This window comes from Marmota flaviventris, chromosome 6, assembly GCF_047511675.1.
Source record: "Marmota flaviventris isolate mMarFla1 chromosome 6, mMarFla1.hap1, whole genome shotgun sequence".
NCBI lineage: Eukaryota > Metazoa > Chordata > Mammalia > Rodentia > Sciuridae > Marmota > Marmota flaviventris.
This window is the reverse complement of record NC_092503.1, coordinates 9,258,964-9,271,862: the sequence shown is the minus strand read 5'-3', so window position 1 is coordinate 9,271,862 and position 12,899 is coordinate 9,258,964. Positions and strand designations below refer to the sequence as shown.

General features: G+C 41.4%; 1 protein-coding gene, 1 non-coding gene and 1 pseudogene across 2 annotated transcripts in view; 1 reads left to right on the top strand and 2 right to left on the bottom strand.

Annotated features, from left to right (window-relative positions):
- Snx9 (sorting nexin 9) overlaps positions 1 to 12,899 on the top strand; it is a 105,533-nt gene that overhangs the window by 15,037 nt on the left and 77,597 nt on the right. The gene's annotated exons all lie outside the window — the stretch shown is intronic.
- On the bottom strand, positions 4,855 to 4,961 carry LOC114096106 (U6 spliceosomal RNA). The gene has a single exon (XR_003583360.1). It is a non-coding gene; the product is annotated as a U6 spliceosomal RNA (small nuclear RNA).
- LOC114096031 (glutathione-specific gamma-glutamylcyclotransferase 2 pseudogene) lies at positions 5,244 to 5,761 on the bottom strand (annotated as a pseudogene).

The window sequence follows — 12,899 nt, the reverse complement described above, 5'->3', positions numbered from 1 at the left end:
ATCAACAAAAGAGGTAAAAGAGCTATACAATGAAAACTACAGAACCCTGAAGAAAGCAATAGAAGAAGACCTTAGAAGATGGAAGGATTTACCTTGCTCATGTATTGGTAGAATTAATATTATTAAGATGGCCATACTATCAAAAGCGCTTTATAGATTCAATGCAATTCCCGTCAAAATCCCAATGACATTCCTTGCAGAAATATAAAAAGCAATCATGAAATCCATCTGGAAAAACAAGAGACCCAGAATAGCTAAAGTAATTCTAAGCAGGAAGAGTGAAATTGGTGGTATCACGATTCCAGATTTTAAACTATACTATAGAGCAATAGTAACAAAAACAGCATGGTACTGGCACCAAAACAGGCTGGTAGACCAATGGTATAAAATAGAGGACACAGAGACAAATCCACAAAATTACAACTACCTGTTGCTTTTTAAGTTGGCCAGAAAACATGCCTGCCTGCTATCTATCTATCTATCTGTCTGTCTGTCTGTCTGTCTATCGGTATCATTGTAGGTCACATTAATCAGTCCAAATTCATTTGCTTTGTATTGTGGTTCTGAAGTGGTTATATAATGAGAATGATTTTTAAGTCAGGGCATTACTATGTAAGTGAATCCTGTTTAATTTATAATTCAGATAATTTATGATTTCTAGATTTTTGTTTTACTAGTGTGGTATATACCTGTACCTAATTTTGATGAATTTGAATTTCAGCAGCTTCAGCTTTCCTTTTTGCCCATTTAGAAATCTTAAGGAAGTAAAAAGACAAATGTGTCAAAAGTCAGAGGAAAAAATAGGTGTGTTCCCTAAATTAGATAAATCTTAAAATGATCCATCTAGGACTCATATGCATGAAGGTGTGTCTGTGTGTGTTCGTGTTCTAGAAAGTAGATTTATGATTGAGAAACACTTGCTGTAACTGAACTCTGTAATATCAATGAGAACTAACATGTCTAAATAAGAAAGTACGGAAGATGATTGCAGAGTTCTAGAGTTCTTGGTGACACGTGTTCCATTCAATTTCTTATTGGACTTATAAACATCATATTCTGCCGCAGTCCGGCTGCAGCAAAATAACGGGGGGTGGGGTGGGGGTGGGGGGGTGAAGAGCAACTTGTGTAGATTGATACAGCAGGAGTGGAAGCCGTTTATTGCAGGACAGGAGCAGTATTTATACATTCCACACAGCTTATCTAATTAGCATAAACTAGATACAGCAGTCAACCAATCAGGAATCTCCACACTTAATGGCTTGCTTTTGTTACTTCTCAAACCACTCCCTCTGGCATTTTGCCAGGCACCATCCAGACTTGTTTACGAACTCTAACATTCCCCTGGCAAAATGCCAGGTGTTATTTTGACTTGTTTACAGACTCTAACAATATTCCATATAGGTGGAATATGTTTCATTTTCACTGTCTGTGGTTAACATTAGAAAGGTACGTGAATTTCAAGGGATAGTTACAGGACATGTTAAGCATGCCACATTGCTACTAAAAACCAAAAGCAGTGGTCTCTCCAAAATTTATATTAAAGATGAAAATGCATGTGCATTTTCCTGCTTCAAGGAGTTGTTGTCTGGTGGGGAAGTTTGAGATCTTCCCTTGGGAGTTGCAGTTGTGGCAGGAGAAGTTCATGCTGTGCACAGCGATGGCACAGCAGTTAGACATTAGACCCTCTGTTCCCCCATTCGCTGCCTTTGGGAACGTGAAAGCAGAACGAACTTACATCAGTAGAGGCCATAGCTTGAAAATCACATGTAAAATTAAAGTTCCAGTTAAACATACTGCGTTAGTCCAGACTTAGGAGAGGATCATTTCTGTACTGTGGTGGGTGAGAGAGTGAGGACTGTGATGTTTCCTGGGTGTTCTTCATTGTAGTGACTGGCCTTGCAGGTTAGAAGTTCCTTTTCAGAGAAGACAGAATTGTCCGTTCACCTTGGTCCTGCTCTAAAATTTTATCAAGGACTCATCACACTAAGCCACTTTAGGAACTAGGGACCAGCGTGTGCTAGGTAAATAGTGTTTCTGTGCCCCACTTCATTCTGTATCCCTTGTGGCTCAGGACAGGGTCTTGGCATGGTTGAAATGGCTCTGCTCCAGGTAAGCAGTTTCCTTAAAATTGCTATGGTTGGGTGGTGATTTTCCTATTATTATAAAAATAAAATATAAACTAGGATCTGTTACACCTCAGATTGGGGAGTGAAACCAGTTTTTATGATTTCAAGTTACTCTTGTAAAGGTGAGAATGTTTCTTCTTGCTTTTCCTTATTTGCCTGAAATTTAACTCAGTTACCCACATCTTGGTGTCTGGCTGTTTGTGTTTGATCCCTTTGCTCTTGCCTCAGTGTTTTATTAATTCTGGTAAATTACTCTCACACATCAAATCAAGATAAAAACAAGGCAAGTCCTTAGAAGCCTAGAGGACAAAAGTATGAGTGAGATTGAAACGTACACTGGCATTGTTAGAAACTCTATAATACCTATATGTGTTTAGCTGAGCTGAGCCGTATACTGAGTTCACAGAGAGCAAATCTCATGGGTCCCCTTAGTAGATCATCATGCTGTTTTTTTCTTCAGTAAATTTGTTGAACATCTGCTTTGGGCCAGAAACTGTTGAAATGTTAAAAATACAGCACTGAAGAAAGCCCTCAAGACAAAAGTCTGTGCTCATGAGCTGTGTTCCAGTGCAGGTGGATGGTCAACCACAGGGTCAGTAAGGTGGGGTGTGTGGGCAGGAGGGTAGTCGTGGCCAAGGATCCCTAAAGGGAAGGTGACAGGTAGAGACCTGAAGGAAGGAGTGGGCCTAAGGAATGAGCAGGTGCATGTCTGGAGAGGAAGCTGGGCTTGAGGAAGTGGCTGGCCAGTAGGGAGTGGTGGGGGCCTTGGAACTGATGTAGCATTGTGAACCCTGGAGGGTTTCCACCACACCCACAGGCCTGCCTCCCTCTTTCCCTCCCTCCCTTCCTCCTTTCCCCCAGTTTGCCAGAACTAACTCCAGGGAGATAATGCTCTGTTTACTTTGATGTTGGATTTAGATCTTATTTTTTTCCTTCTTAAAATTTAATTGATTGTATCTAATTAAAACCACACTGGGAAAATCCTGTGCTCCACTTAATTCAGTCAGTGAGAGAGTTTTAAAGGGATTGATAGATTAACCTTTTACACATTAGGAGAATGTTAGTCAAATCAGTTGGAAAAAAAAAGTTTAAGGAGACCCTCCCCAAACACACACACACACACACACACCCCTCTATTACTTAATTTGAAATTCTCCCTAATGGAAAATTTCAGATCTTGCCTCCTGGACTTGCTGAAAGTAAGCTCATGGCCATCAGACCCTTTGCCCCTCTAGGTGTTGTCGTCATCCTGTTAAGTTTCCCAGGGTCCACCAGACAGGAGTGACCTGTTTCAGACTGCCAGACTTCAGGCAGAGGTCAAAATACCTGTCATCAGTCAGAACTATGGCATCCCTCTCCTGAGGAGGACCACTGCCTACTAGTTTCTTATGACAGCGGAATGCATTTCAATTCATATTACACATATAGAGCACAAATTTTTCACATCTCTGGTTGTATACAAAGTATGTTCACACCAATTCGTGTCTTCATACATGCGCTTTGGATGATGATGTCCATCACATTCCACCACCATTTCTAACCCCCATGCCCCCTCTCTCCCCTCCCACCCCTCTGCCCTATCTAGAGTTTGTCTGTTCCTCCCATGCTCCCCCTCCCTACTCCACTATGAATCAACCTCCTTATATCAGAGAAAACATTCGGCATTTGGTTTTTTGGGATTGGCTAAGGTATAAATTTTCCGAAGCTTCCCAGCCTTGAGTGGAGCAGCCCAAGAAGAGCTGGAATAATGAGAGTTGGGTCACAGCGTTCCCATGGGCTTAGGAGAATAGCCCAGGATGGTCCTGGCTTAGGATTCTTCTTCCCTGGATCCTTTCAATGAGTTTTTTGTTTGTTTGTTTGTTTTGTTTTTTTAAGTATAAAATGTTAGTGGAATTTTATATTGTTTGTATTTTAAAAGGAAGGTTGTAGAACGGTCTGTGAATTCTTAAGATGTCATCTATCAACAGTTTGGCATAATTCAGCTATTTATAAAAATTTCAGACAGGCAGAAGTAGAGCAGTACATGAATCTCCTGGACCCTTTAGCTGCCTCAACAACCATCAACTCCTGGCCCATTCCATTTCCTCTAAACCCCCGTATCTTTCTCTTCCCTCATTATTTTGAAACAAAGTTTATACAATTTGTGGTAAATATTTTAATACATATTTCCAAAAATAGGGACTTGCATTTAGCAATCCTCAGGGGACAAGACCCTCTTACACCTTCTTCCCTGTGGTTTGGTGGTGCCAACGGTAGGAGGGAGTTGTGGCAAGTTGGAGGAGCCGGATTATGTGCGTTTATTATGTTTTAAGTGGACAATGGGCCTGGCCGCTCTCCTCCAGATGGCGCCTGTGGTGGGTTGCAGAGCTGGTGAAAAGGAAGATGGAAGAGGAAATACAAATACATAAACATGCATTGGTCCACCAGTCCTTAGGTAGAAAGCCATGTCTTCGAATAAAGGAATCCGTCTCTGGAATCCATACTCAGTGCCTTGCCTACTCTTCCCATTTTAGTTTCTTTTAAAGGAAGAATTGGAAGAGTTTCAAGTCATCGTGAGTATAGAATCCTAGTGGTTTTTTTTTTTTTTTTAATCTTATAATATATTGGACTTTTGGCTTAATTCTCTATAACCTCAAATTAGTATTATGAAATGAAACAAGATTATTTTTACTCTGATACAAACAAGAACCAAACCAAGTCTTTGTATTTTTCTATATTTTGCTTCTTTTAAAATATGGAATGCTTCACAAATTTGCCTGTTATTCTTGTGCAGGGGCCATGCTAATCTTCTCAGTATTGTCCCAATTTTAGTGGATGTGCTGCTGAAGCGAGTACTTTGTATATTTCTAAAGAACTCACTTGTGATGACCAAGTGTTCAATATCATATAGTTAGGAAATCCTTATGTTATTAAAACTTGAATTTTTCTTTCTCTTTATTTCAGTCTTCCTAATATATGTTTCAAGATACTTGCAGTTAAATTATGCATTTAGATGATATCCTGGCTATAACATTAAAAACAATAAGATCTTCAAGTAAACCAAAATATTGCCATTGTGTGCTGAACTTATTCTTTGAAAACTAAATGCTCTATTTGAATAAGTTAATGATTAGATCTTTATATGCAACTGAGGTTCTGTTTTTCTTCTAAATGTTCCTTTACTAATTTTTCCAAGGAGAAAAGATGCTCATGTGCATCTTCTGGTGTAAGTCTTCTAATAGAATTTGCAAGCTCACAAAGATACTCTATTTCTTCCACTTGGCCCAGCTTCATTAAAAATCTGTTCAGCAGTGTCTTCCGGGGGGCAGGATCAAGATAATTAGGAATGGTTTTGTTGTGGGATCTTTTGGATAAAAAATGACTGGTATGTTTCTTTGGCCTTTTTTCTCCGAAATAAGATATGCTTTTATTTCTTCTTCTTTTCCTAGTGGCAGTGTGTAAGCAACATCCCATACACAACCCCCACGATCTTCAACAAGAGTCACGACTCTTCATGGCTTGCCGGGACCCCGCCCTCGGTGGTCAGTGCTACCCTGCCAGAAGCGACTGGTGTAGTTTGTGATGTATCCGACCAGCTTGTCCCCATAGGGGTTGTCCCCTTTCCAGATCAGGAATCTGTAACCAAAAACCCACATCTTGCCGTGGCTCCTGATCCCTGGTGGTGGTAGTGGAGGCAATGGCGGCGGCCAACCCTCAGCTGCGGTCTTGGCCGCCACCCGAGACTACAGTCTACAGGAGCAGAATCCTAGATTCTTAATAATTATTTCCCTTTTATTTTAACTTGTCACAACTAACTTTGACAGTAAGCTTTTTAGTGATTTATTTATTTTTTAACTTTACCAAGCTTTCTCAAAACATTCTATTTAGATTTCCTACAATTACTCTTTCACACTCATTTCATTAGCTAATGCAGTAGTTCAGTTGCATAGCTACAAAAGTAAGCACACCTGGCATAAACAGGTTTACCAACTGGTTCTTGGTAAGTTTGTGCTTCGTTTGGTGGGATCACATTACCTTGTTTATCAGACTATGGTGCTGAATCCAGGCCGCTCCGTGCTTCATATAGAGCAGAGCGTGGTGGTGAATCTGGTAAGCTGCTAATGTGGGATAAGGCTGCGCGCTGCTCTCCTGATAATGGGTCATATTTTTGTGATTTGTGACTATCTGGGTTTACTTAGGTTAGAATATATTTCTAACGTAAGTATAGCTTTGTAAAGAACTGATGGCAGATGTTGAATTCAGTATTTTTTTCCCCATTATTTCACCATCCTTGTGCTAAGTCATGATTTATAAAATGGTCAGAGTGCACATTTTTGGTGAAAATAGAGTTTAGAAGACTACTTTAAAAAAATTAATATAGTTTACTAAAATAGTATGGTGGTATCATTTTTCTATTTTATAAAAGAAGCAGTGGTCCATAGTGCTTTACATTTAGAGGAGCTGACCGGTGTGGGGCCCCCCTCCAACAGTTCTCTGCCTGGCGGCTCTCCTGCCTTCCACCTGACAAGTGAAGGGCGAGCTAATTTTTTTGGGGAAAAAAAAAATACTCTGCTGCTGGTGACAGAATATAATCTTTCTGGGTACTACAATTTAGCCTATGTTCAGTATTTATAATTGTCACTAAAATAACTAGGTTTACTATCAAGTATAAAAAGAAATAAAATAAAAACGTAATCTCTGAAAATTTTTTAAGTCCTTGGGATTTGTGTTAAGACAGGGGGTGGAAACCAAAGCAGAAACAAACAAACAAGAAACCCAACTCTACAACAACATGCTAAACCAAATGGAAGATTCCCATCAGGAGGGCTGGAGGGCTCTGCCTGTGCCCATCCTGGGCAGGACCTCCTCCATGCCTATGGAGAGGTCGTCTTCCCCCAGAGCCTGGTCTTTTTTGTGCCTGATACTGTAAACATTCCTTTCTTGTTACCCTTGGGACAGTGACTGCTCTTGTGGGTCTTCATACACCTGTGAAGTGGCACGTGTTCAGGAAGTGATTTTAAGATCTGGGAGCCATTGTGGTATACTGGAGAAGGCTAGGCTTTCCCATCACAGTCCTGTGCTGCCATCCCAGTGTCACTGCTTCCAAGCAGATTGATCATTTAGCTGTGGATCCTCATCTGTAATTATGCCAGAGCCAGTTACATTAGCTCTAGGGATGCTAAACTTGTATGGGCAGAATAGTGCCCAAACAAGGAATGTAACAAATCATCTAAGGCTTTTTTGCTGCTGTGACTAAAAGACTGACCAGAACAATTTTAGTGGAGGAATAGTTTATGTGGGGGCTTATGGTTTCAGAGGTCTCAGTCCCTAGATGGCTGACTCCATTTCTCGGGGCTGAAGGTGAGACAGAACAACATGGCGGAAGAGTGTCAGGGAGGGAAGTGGTTCACATTATGATCAAGAAGTGGAGAGAGATTCCACTCACCAGATACTAAATATATATTCAAAAGGCACATTCCCAATGACCTACCTCCTCCAGTCACACCGTCCCTACCTTCAGCTGCCACTCAGTTAATCCCATCAGGGGACTAATTCACTGATTGGTTTAAGGCTGTCATGACCAATCACTTCTCTAAACATTCTTGCATTGTTCCACACGTGAGCTTTTAAGGGATACCTAATATCCAAACTTCATCCTGCCCCTGCTCCTGCAAACTGTCCCTGGGCTAATCAGGTGTGCATCTCTCCCTGCAGCTGGACTTGGGGTTGCCTTCCTGATTCACAGGGATGGAAACCTCAATGAAATGTGGGGGAGGGCAGGAAAGGGAGGAAGGGGCCTGAATGTTGTGAGCTCGCTGGAGTGTTCATCTAGTGTGTTTTAGTGGGCAAGAATGATCTAGAAGGAGACTTAGCATTGTGGAGTAGAGTTTGGACTAGATTTTTAGGGTGGGGTTAGACCATGAGGAATCTTAAATGCCAAGGAAATGAATTTGAACTTGATCCCAGCATAATGAGTCATTAGTAGCTTTTGGTGTATGACATGTCAACTGAGTTATCAAGAGAGCCTCCTGCAGCAGTGCACAATTGCTTGGACTTGGACAAGAGGAAAGGTTCATGTAGGAGGATAGTGGAGCAGGGTGGTGGTAGGGTCCTGTAGTCACAGGCATTGCAGGAGGGGTGGCACAAACAGGATCACTTTCCATTTCTTGCATCTGATGGTCTTCTGCCTCCAGATAGGGGTGTTGTGTGTAGTTGGTGTGAGCTGATATTTCTCCTGTGAAACTGAGTACCACCATCTCCTTAGGGTTGTTCAGAATCTAAGTAAGGACATGTGGAGTGCCTTACACCAGGAGATGCCTAGTGCCTCTTCACCTTTCCTTGTCTACTTGGTTTTCCCTCCTTTGTAACGTGTGTTTGTTTGCAGGAAGGATCAACTGGATAAGAAAAAGAGACTTTTTGGCAAAATTTGGTCAGAGTATATGTCCTGTTGTGTAGGTGTCTAGGAAGTGCCCCCACACAAGGGTCTTCTGATTTCTCTGTCTTTGCATATAATGAACCCTCACTCATTTAGATATAGCCAGAATCTCTTCCTTTGACCAAGTCTAATTCAATTTTCCATTTTTTTGTATAATAAATTTTAAGCTAGCCCTTCAAATTGTGGATTTTCTAACTTAATGCTCTTTGGCAGTCTTACTTTTTGGTTTCCCTAACCTTACAGTTGTAATGCAACAAAAACCACTTGTAGTTATGTGGTGAGTTTTGTGTTAGCTATGTTGATCTAGAAGAGAAATTGACTCAAGGGAAGTGCTGGTAAAAAATCAGTCCTAGTTAAGAAGACTGGCCTTAGTCCAAGAATCATTTAAGCGGCTGGGGTTGTGGCTCTCAGAGGTACAGCACTTGCCTCGCAAGTGTGAGGCACTGGGTTCGATCCTAGCACCACATAAAAACAAATAAAGGATTGAGTCCATATACAACTAAAAATACACGCACGCGCGTGTGCACACACACACACACAATTTTTTTTTTTTTTTTAAGAATCATTTAAAACGGATTGGTACTCCTCATTTAACTCAGCTGCATGGGTATTCCAGCTACATGACCTTAAGCAGAAGTGTCATTTTGAGTAGTTTCATTGTAAAGATCCAAACATTTCACTTAAGTTGCGTTCTTAAATACTTTAAATCAATCCAAAGAGACTTGAAGATCATCTAATCTAACCCTGTCATTTGTCCTACATAAAGGCAAAGGCCTAGAGTGACTCTTCATTGTCTTTTACTTTACCCCCCCCACCCCCCAATTTATGGGTATGACCATGACCTGAGTCATTGAGGAAAGGTTCTTCTTAATAATTATACTTTCAGGTTTGATGAAACTCAGGAGAGTGTGTAATACTTACAAAAGAAGGACCATGAAAAATGATCAGGCTAAAGTTTTCCTAATTTAAGAACTGTGGGAAAACTTGAATATCTCAATTTTATAGAGAATCTTAAAGAATTTTCTAATTGAAAAAAGATATTTATATTTTATCCATTTTGATTATTGAGCTTTGGGGGCAGAGATGGCATTGCTGAGAAGGACTAAAATGGGCTGAGATTAGTCACTTCTACCGTGGGCTCAGGAGGGAGGACTGGAATTCAACATCACACATTAAACATCTTCTCATCTGCTTTTAGTAGTACTTAAGTCCTAAAAGTTGCTTTTCAGTAAATTTTACTCATGGGATATGCAAATAATGTCCCCCTTTCTCTGAACACTAGTGTACTTGTATAGAAAAAGCAAGGAAGCCCTGCTAAAAATAAGATGTTAATTTAGCAACCCCTTTTGTCAACTCACGTTTGAGTTGTTCGCTTCCGAGTTGTTTTCCCATCGGGCCATGCACAGCCCTTATCTGGGCCTTTGCACTTGGGCTTCCTTCTGCCATATTCAGCCTCACTTCCTCCTGTCCCTGTTCTCCACTTGGCTAGCTCCCACCCTTCCATAGGCCTCAGCCTGAATGAGGCCTCCTGTGTCACATCACCTCATCACATCACCTTAAATGCACTTCTCACAACCTGGGATGACCCTGGGTGTTGATTGGCTGTCTCTTCTTAATAAAATGAGGGTTTCTGAAGGAAGGATGGGACCTGCTTGCTTCTCTCCCACTTGGTGCAGTGCCTAACAGCAGTCTGTTCCAGGTGGATAGATAAACTGAGTGCATAGGGGCCTCCAAGGCCTCCATCTGGTATCACATCATCAGCCTGGCACCCACACAGCCTTTCAGAGGAATGTGGAATTTAAAAATTGATTCAGATGGCTTTAAGCAGAAAACCAAGGATATGGGGGGAAATTTCCCTCAAACCATGGAAAAGATTGAGAAACAGTATAGTTAAGAAATGTATGGGATAGGCATTGGCATTTTGCAAAATATAACTTATAAATTTAAGAGTTTTATGATTGCCTGTTAAAGTGCTAGATGCTGGTTCTGTTAAGTGGGCCAGTGCTGCAGTCCGGCTGCAGCAAAATAACCGGGGGGGGGGGGGGGGGGGGGGGGGTGGTGACGAACAACTTGCATAGATTGATACAGCAGGAGTAGGAGCCGTTTATTGCAGGACAGGAGCAGTATTTATACATTCCACACAGCTTATCTAATTAGCATAAACTAGATACATCAGTCAACCAATAAGGAATCTCCACACTTAATGGCTTGCTTTTGTTACTTCTCAAACCACTCCCTCTGGCATTTTGCCAGGCACCATCCAGACTTGTTTACGAACTCTAACATTCCCCTGGCAAAATGCCAGGTGTTATTTTGACTTGTTTACAGACTCTAACAGGCCAGTAAATTTGCACTAAATAAATTTTTCATCTTGAGAAAACTATACTCTCTGTATTTTAAAAACTGAACTAATTAAAAATTAGGTAAGTGTGTCAATGGCAGTGATTTTTAATTAGTGAACCCTCTAAGCACTTGTTAGTTAGTAGACTTTGTGCTATGTGGCAAATGGATTAATAATTCATTCATTTAACAAATACTTGCGTGGCTAGAGTATCAGGTACTATGTGGAACAAGGTAGAAACGGGACTTAAAGTTAGACAATGTAAAAATGTAAATAAGAGTCACAGTACAGGGTACTTACAGTTATAGGGAAAGTGTAGTGTTCTAAGGCCATTGGAGGGTCAGCAGATGTTAGCAGTCGGAAGATGCTTCCTAACACATGAAATCAAACCTAGAACCTGGAAGACAAGTGGAGTTTGTAGGCAATTGAGGAAAGGGAGGTGCCTCTAGAGGCAGAGGTGTGACTTGTTGATGGAGTTGAAGGTGGTTCAGTGAGTTGGTAATTGAAGGTGAGATGGTAAGTGACTGGAACATGGAGGTGTTCAGGTAGTCAGTAGAATCTTTTTAGTCCAAATGAAATGCTTTTGAGGATAAAAGAAGGTGCTGTGAATTGCACCAAGACAATAGGCCCCAACTGGGACTGGCCTAGATAGATTGCAATATGTGGTCACTCTGCTTATAACCATGTTCAGTAATGTTTAGACGTAGTTTATTTAGTGAACAAATAAGTGTGGACACAACTGTGTGTCCAGGATGGTGCTTAGACCTTACTGTAAGAACTTAAGGAAGCACTGAAGGGTTTAATCAAGAGAGGGACCCTCAGTTTACATGTTAGAAAGATACTTCTGGCTACAAGATAGAAGAAGAATTGCGGTGAAGCATGTTAGTGTGGAGGGTTTGCAGGAAGCTTTTGAAGTAAAGAAAAAAGCTGATGATGACTTAGACTGGGACTCATACTTGTTGAGTGGAAAATAGATTGTCTAAAACTCTGAAATACTGGAGAAATAGATTGGGATTCCTCAGTAGAATATGGCAAGAGAAGCCTTTAGGGTGGTATGTAGAGTCAGAAGGGCACTGTGGGGAACATGGACATTGACAGCATGGCCCATCTCCAAAGAGAAGCCTGAGAAAAAAAGGGAAGGGGAAAGGGAGCCAGAAACCTGCCTAGGGAGGGGAGAGAGTTTTGAGAAGGAAGAGATGGACATCGTCTCACACATGGTCATGAGGGCAAGGTGGATGAGGGCTGGCCTGGTCCATTGGGCTTAGCAGTAAGAAGGTTGTGGGCATCCTTGGCTGGGGCCATCTCAAGGCCACAAGAGGACAAAACCTGACCAAGAAATGAGGTTTGGATAGTGTGGACATGGCATGCGGACAGTTTTTCTTGAAATTTGATTTCTTGAGATTAAAAGAAGGCAGAGGAATGGATGGGGTGGAGGGAAGTCTTTTATTTATTTATTTATTTTGTAGATGGACACAATACCTTTATTTCATTTATTTTTTTATGTGGTGCGGGGAATGGAACCCAGTGCCTCACCCATGCTAGGAAGTGCTCTGCCACTGAGCCACCGCCCCGGCCCTGGAGGGAAGTCTTTTTCCCTTTTTAAAGATGTGGAATAGACAGCAGCTTAGAAGCTGACAGGAGGGAGAGGTCCGAGGAGTAGATGGAAAGGACTGACCCAGAGGTCAGGAGGGTCACAGCATATTCTCTGGAGTGTGCTGGGGGGGTTTTCCTTTTGGGTTTCTTTCTTCCTCTGTTTTTTTTCAGAGTTGGAGACAGGGTCATGTGCTTACCTGTAACCCCTAAGAGGGCCCTACAGCAAAAACCTGACAGTGTTTTTTCAGAGTTAAGCTGAGCATGTCTGCTTTATCATGCCTAGTGGCTGTATTACTCTAAATACCTCAAATAAGTGGATTCTCATATTATTTATCCTATTATGTCTGGCTTATTTCAATTAGTGTGTTTCAAGGCTTATCCACGTTGTGGCATGTATCAGAATTTCATTCCTTTTTATGGTTGA